The sequence below is a fragment of the Macrobrachium nipponense genome, chromosome 8 (assembly GCF_015104395.2).
Source record: "Macrobrachium nipponense isolate FS-2020 chromosome 8, ASM1510439v2, whole genome shotgun sequence".
In the NCBI taxonomy this organism is placed as follows: Eukaryota; Metazoa; Arthropoda; class Malacostraca; order Decapoda; family Palaemonidae; genus Macrobrachium; species Macrobrachium nipponense.
The window spans coordinates 72080307-72087421 of record NC_087203.1 but is presented as its reverse complement, the minus strand read 5'-3'; positions in this window follow the sequence as shown (position 1 = coordinate 72087421).

Here is a 7115-nt window from a genome sequence, read left to right as displayed (position 1 = left end):
AGTAATATTAATGTCAAGAGTTTAGTAATCAAAAATTCTCCTAAAGATCTTCCAGGCTGCATATATGAAATTCCTTGCAAAAAGTGTGATAAAATCTATTACGGACAGACCGGTAAAATCTCTTTCACAGCGTCTTAAGCAACATCAATATTCTGTGAGAACTGGGCAAATATCGAATGCATTATTTGTACATATGAGAGATTTAGACCATCCTATTAACTGGAGTCAAGCAAGAGCCTTAGTCCCATGTAATGACACAGTTAAAAGGAATATCATTGAATCTTGTTTTATCAAGTCAAATAATAGAAATGTTCTAAATTTAAGTCTTGGTTTATTGTTTATTTAAACTTGATGCTTTCATAATGAAAAAAGTTGTAGATAAATATAAGCAACAAAATTAATATATTCAGTTTTTACATGTTTTGGACTGTAAGATACTTTGTAATTTCGGTTAGGGTTAGAATCTGTTTAAGTTTGTGACCGTGTGATACCGATAATCCTGGATTATCCCTTTTAATTTTTACCCTTTGATAATTAACCATCTGGTATTCCTGATCTTGTTTGTACCTGAGGCTATCCTCTCCAATTGTACTTTAGTAGCTCCTTGACGATGTCTGAATAAAGACGAAAGCGCTTGGATTCCTGCCTATCATTTCCCGTGGTATTCGCTTATTTATGAAGTCACGTGCCATAACTACTGTGATTTTTTAAGCATATATATATAATATGATATATATATATATATATATATATATATATATATATATATATATATATATATATATATATATATATATAGTAACATTTGATTGTGGTCATAATTACACGAATGTAAGTTGCTCTGCAAATTATATTGCTAATATGCGTTTTTTTTCACATTAAATACGTATTAGCACTGTAAAGTGCCTACATTAGATATATATATAGATATATATATATATATATATATATATATATATATATATATATATATATCATATATATATATAAGTTCAAATGTTAAAACCCTATCAGTGGAAATCTGGCGCAAAACTTTCTCTGTGCCGTCTTGTCCAGATGACAGGGAGCGATGCTAAAAGTTATCTCACATCACATGGTTGAGATCGCTTACGTAACCGAATACCAGAAAAAGTCACGTGACCGGCGCTGGCTTCTGTGGGTCGCATGGTAACACCACACCCTGGGGATCCAACCCCGCCCCTCCCCCCCACCCCCATCTATGGGCTACACAGCCGTTTGTTGCTATGCTGGAAATACGGTCGTTTCTCTTTCCTCTTAGATTCTTCATCTCCTCTGGGAAAAACTGCTTTCTTTTCTCATCATTTTCGGAATTTGCGGTTTCTCTCTCTCTTTTTTTCACACTTACTGAAAATATTGAGTTCCTTTCATTCTTTTCATGTTTAATTTTGTATTTTTATTTTTTTATTTTACCTGGATCTTTTTCCATCATGTACCACGTGCACAGTCAGATGTTTTTGTATTTGTTTCAATTCGTTTTTGCTGATAAAAAAAGAAACACCTTTACTATTTTCCTATCTTACATTTCAGTCAAATAATCCGTTGCTCTTTATTTCCTACATTTACGATCGAAAGAGGCGCCTTATCTTTCTGTCACTCGATTTAAACAGAAAAGTATATTTTTTCTTCTATCTTCGCATCTTTAATCGATATATTTTTTTTAAGTTTTTCTTTTATTAGTTTTGCGTGACTTTGGTTGGACACCAGCAAATGATTTCCAGAAATATATAAAGTAGCTATTTGTATTTTTGTCAAAGGACTTATGGGTGTTTTTACTGCTTATTTTATCTCCACCTCATCTGTGAATAAAGAGTAAAGAATCAGGTAGGTGTCCATTTTTGTATCGTTGAGTATTTAGTATGTACGCAACGGCTGAGTTACAATATTAAGTTAGCCCATAAAATAAAACGTCGTGTACCTGGCGGGTAACCGTGTACACAAAGGTCGCGTATTATTATATAAATAGTGATATGCAGTTCAAATAGAAAATGCTGTGCATGTCACTTAGGCTAGTTTATTTTGCTAATTACTTGGACTGACTTTGACTAAATCTTTTATAGCTTTTAATTATCTACTTGTAAACACCGCAACCTTAATGGTGTTTTAAGCTGAACCATTGGAAACTCCAACTCGGATATTATTAGAATAATATCGACTTTCTTTTTTATATAAACGCCGAGTATTAATTCATATTCAGCCACGCTTTTGTAAAATGTATTTTTCCTTTATGAATATTATTTTCACAGTAGCTTGTTCAGTATGTCATTTTCGTCAATTATCTTGTTTGGCATAACTGTTTTTTGAGTTGGTTCGACACTTTACAAAATTACTATCGTCGTTGGTAAGTTCCTATTAAATACTGTAAGGGAAGCAATACCACTGTGGGTGAACAATTATTTTTAATGTTCTCTATTTACACGCATACGATCATTGACAATCTTGTTTGGTTTTAATTTGTGTTCATTTGCAGTGACTGTGACCGACAGTAATACTTGAAGAAACTTTATTCAATCTGTAGTTTTGAATATAGGTGCATAGCTACACAGCTGAAAGTAACATTATTCTCGACATTAACCATTTAACACCATAGGACGGCAGCAGCAGACACCTTGTCCTCTTTACCACGACAATGGCAACCTTCTTACAGCAGGAGAGACATGGTTTATCGAATCGACTTTTAAACTGGTTTCCAGTCGTAGGAAATAGTTTAAGTGGAGTCCCCCACTCACCTGCAGTAATACCTTAAGTAATAGGAACAAGCATCCTTCGTAATGATATGGCAGCAAGAGTTTTTAACTCAATATCAAAGGGAGTTTGGTTAAAAAAAACTCGCATAGTAATAACAAAGATCAGTAAGATCAGTTCTCAGTACTTGTGTGCTCTCATTATGGCTTTAACTTTAGTAACAAAACACTTTGTTGGTTAGGCAATCTTAAAAGAATACATAACATTCAGATTCAAATAAGATTTTTACAGTGATACACCACAAAGAGGAAAGGCATAAGTTGCAAGAACTTTCGTGCACTCCCAGCCTGTGCAGTGTGACCTATTCAGTGCACAACAAATGACTTGGAGAGAAAATGCTCAGAACCGAAGGCTATGGAGACATCATTGTTCATCGTAAGTGGAAACACTCAATGGAGGCAGTGTTTCAAGAAGTCAGAGGCTTTGTAATCCGTGCGAGAAGTTGATGTCTAGCTTACCGGCTCAACAGATTTCACCAATATTCCAGTTATTTGTTGTATCAAAATCCTTTAACTACAAAGTATATAAAATAGCGTTTGACAATAGATAGTAAGTTTTACACTGCCGTAGCTACTAATTTAATGCAGAATCGACTGACTTAGCGAACTTTCTGCAGTTCTGACCATAAATCGATCAGAAACCCCAGACCGATACAGGTAATGTTCAGGGGAGAATAAATTCCCTAATGCTGTATTTAATTTTGATATCTAGTTGAACATTATGAAAGGTATTTTCTAAGCCAGCAAATTTTCAATAAACTAGGTAAATGTAAAAAGAATGAAAGGAAGAAAGAAAATGCTTCTTCCAAGTATTCGAAAATCGAAGAGGCAAAGAAAGACTAAATGAGTACACGCTATAATACAGTCACTCATTTTCTATGTATAGCATTACGGCCTAGTTCAGTTTTCTAACATAATTTCAAGGTATACTATTCTAAGAAGAATAGCTTCTTCAGCGTTCTATGCTCAATTTATTTTATTTAATTTTTTATGCTCTCGTAAACAACTGAGTTAACGAGTTTTACCATTAACACTACAGATTCATTCATTTATATACCAAGAAAGGAAAATTTCCGAAATCTCAGCATTTATTTTCCTGACAAGTCTTTGTGATACAGTTCCCACGTAGAGCTGACGACTTACTGGTTTATTTTTTTTTTTTTCTGCGGTACTCAATTCCTTCACGTTTCATATTCATCAGTGAATGAATTTGAAATATTAGCGTATCAGCCAAACAATGGATCACTTTGGATCACCTTACTCGATTCGTTTTGCCGTACTGTACGTCCATCAACTATACGTGAATGTATTATTTTTTCTTTAAGAATTTTATCACTGTGTCCCTTGCTTTCTTGTGTATTCCTTTCTCTCCTCTACCTAACCTTTCAATTCTCTCATTTAAAAAATCATCTGTAACAACTTATCCTTTATTTCATAAGTTCTCTTCCTCTGTCATAATCTATTCTTCTCAGCGCACATAGCAATGCAGTTGCAAGTTTACCAAAATCAATATATGTATTATTTAATTTCAACTTATGTTTAGTGTTAAAACCACCTATATTATCAATAATGTAACTGCATTTGAAACAACATCAACATTTTTAAAATATTTTGTTTTGGGCTAATATTGTTCCTCTCTCTCTCTCTCTCTCTCCTCCTCTCTCTCTCTCGCGATCTCTCTCTCTCTCTCTCTCTCTCTCTCTCTCAAAGCTTCATTGGCATGTGTCTATAGAAGTTGGGTATTTCAATATTTTATTAATTTTATTTAATATCCGTTGAGCATACCTTTTTCTCTCAATATCTAATCACACCTTCTAGTTGACTATCTGCACAGAATCTGCAGATCAACAGATTGACAGAGAGAGAGAGAGAGAGAGAGAGAGAGAGAGAGAGAGAGAGAGAGAGAGAGAGAGAGTATCAATTGCTGTTTAACCTTCACATAACAATACATACAGTTGAGGGAAATTGCCTTATCCTTCCAACCCCCTTCAACCTTCAACTGTGTGTGTGTGTGTGTGTGTGTATGTGTGTGTGCTTGTGTGTGTGTGTAAGGAAATGTTCTTGGCTCTCTTTTCGAGAAAACTTTATCTACATTTCTTATTGTTATTTATACAGTCAACTTACCCGCTCCCATAATCAAATATAACTGTATCCGATTTTTGTACTTTCGTTAACAATTGTTAAATGATAAATCTAAAGAGTGCCATATTGTATTCTCTGTACAATAAAGTAACAGACAATTCCGAATAATTATGTAACCTTACACAAGTATGTTAGGCCATAGGCCATCAATACAAGGTATTTCACAAAACTCAACCATAACAGTTTACCCACTCGATCCCATCCGAAACTCACATTCAGGTGAAGGATGAACGCCCCTATTTGTGAAGATCAATTACCACTGATGAGGATGAATCACCCTTGATGAAACAGATATCAGACATAAAACAAATAGATCTGATGTAGGTTATGACCCTTGTAAGGACCTTAGAGACGGAAGGCTTAAAAGCATGGAAAGGGTAAAGAGAGAAGCAGCGTTCAACAGTCCAACAAAAGACTAAAAGAATTTCATAAGTGAAATATCATGTAAGTAAAATGTGATGTAGGTGAGGGACAGAATGCACGAATATTGTAGCCACACAGAATGCATTTAGTCTTTATAAGGCACAAGTGAACGGGATAAAATTATGTATTAAAAAGAAAAAGACTACATGAAACTACGAAGAGATCAAAAGGAAAATGTTGACAAAGTATGCAATGCTATTCAGCAGTGGAGATGACAGGCATCTCTATTAATAAATTGACCTTTATCTTAAGGCACAGAGAATCTTCCAGGCCAGGAAATGGAAGCTGTGCTCATACCAGAGTGTGGAGTAAAACTGAATAGAGTCAAAATGAATGAAAACTCTTCAGGAATAGCAGACGAAATACCCATGCTTGAAAACAAAGACTTCTGTCAGAAGGTCGACGCATAGCAACCAGCAGCTGTGATGGGTAGTTCACGTGAACCTAGATTGTCCTGCTCTGCAAGCATGAATAATGTGATCATAAGGGGAGCTATATTCTAAAACAAAATATCAACAAAGGAAAACAGAAATCATGCGACATTGAAAATGATAATCGAAAAAACATGTAAAAATAAGTATACGAAATTTACTATTAGGCATGAGAAGTTTCAGGTAAGCAGATTGTGACTCCTACCGTAATCTAGAAATTTCAAATGGTAAAGCTAGGCTTCAAGAGACCAGATAAGATCAGCAAAAAGTTAAAATTTGTTCATAGCACGATGAAAATCATTGAATTGCCACAAAAATTTCGTTTATTACACTCAAATAAGTGGTAAAGAATAAAAAGGAATATCTGAAAGGGAGGTAGTTGGTACAGAATCAAAAGGAAAATAAAACGAAAATGGGTTCGGCAACGAATTGAAGATAATAATAATAATAATAATAATAATAATAATAATAATAATAATAATAATAATAATAGAATAATAATAATAGCCACTCGTCTTCACTGGTCTGAAAACCAGTGAAGACGAGTGGCTAAAGAGTGCATGGGAAGAAGGACTAATAAAAGTAGACGAAGACCCAGAAAAATATACAGAGACAGGAGAAAGACAGAGAGAACAGAGGACTGGCACAACAAACCAATGCACGGACAATACATGAGACAGACTAAAGAACTACCAGCGATGACAATTGGCAATGGCTACAGAGGGGAGAGCTAAAGAAGGAAACTGAAGGAATGATAACAGCGGCACAAGATCAGGCCCTAAGAACCAGATATGTTCAAAGTACGATAGACGGAAATAACATCTCTCTCCCATATGTAGGAAGTGCAATACGAAAAATGAAACCATAAACCACATAGCAAGTGAATGCCCGGCACTTGCACAGAACCAGTACAAAAAGAGGCATGATTCAGTGGCAAAAAGCCCTCCACTGGAGCCTGTGCAAGAAACATCAGCTACCTTGCAAGTAATAAGTGGTACGAGCACCAACCTGAAGGAGTGATAGAAAACGATCAGGCAAAGATCCTCTGGGACTATGGTATCAGAACGGATAGGGTGATACGTGCAAACAGACCAGACGTGACGTTGATTGACAAAGTCAAAAAGAAAGTATCACTCATTGATGTCGCAATACCATGGGACACTAGAGTTGAAGAGAAAGGAGAGGGAAAAATTGGATAAGTATCAAGATCTGAAAATAGAAATAAGAAGGATATGGGATATGCCAGTGGAAATCGTACCCATAATCATAGGAGCACTAGGCACGATCCCAAGATCCCTGAAAAGGAATCTAGAAAAACTAGAGGCTGAAGTAGCTCCAGGACTCATCAGAAGAGTGT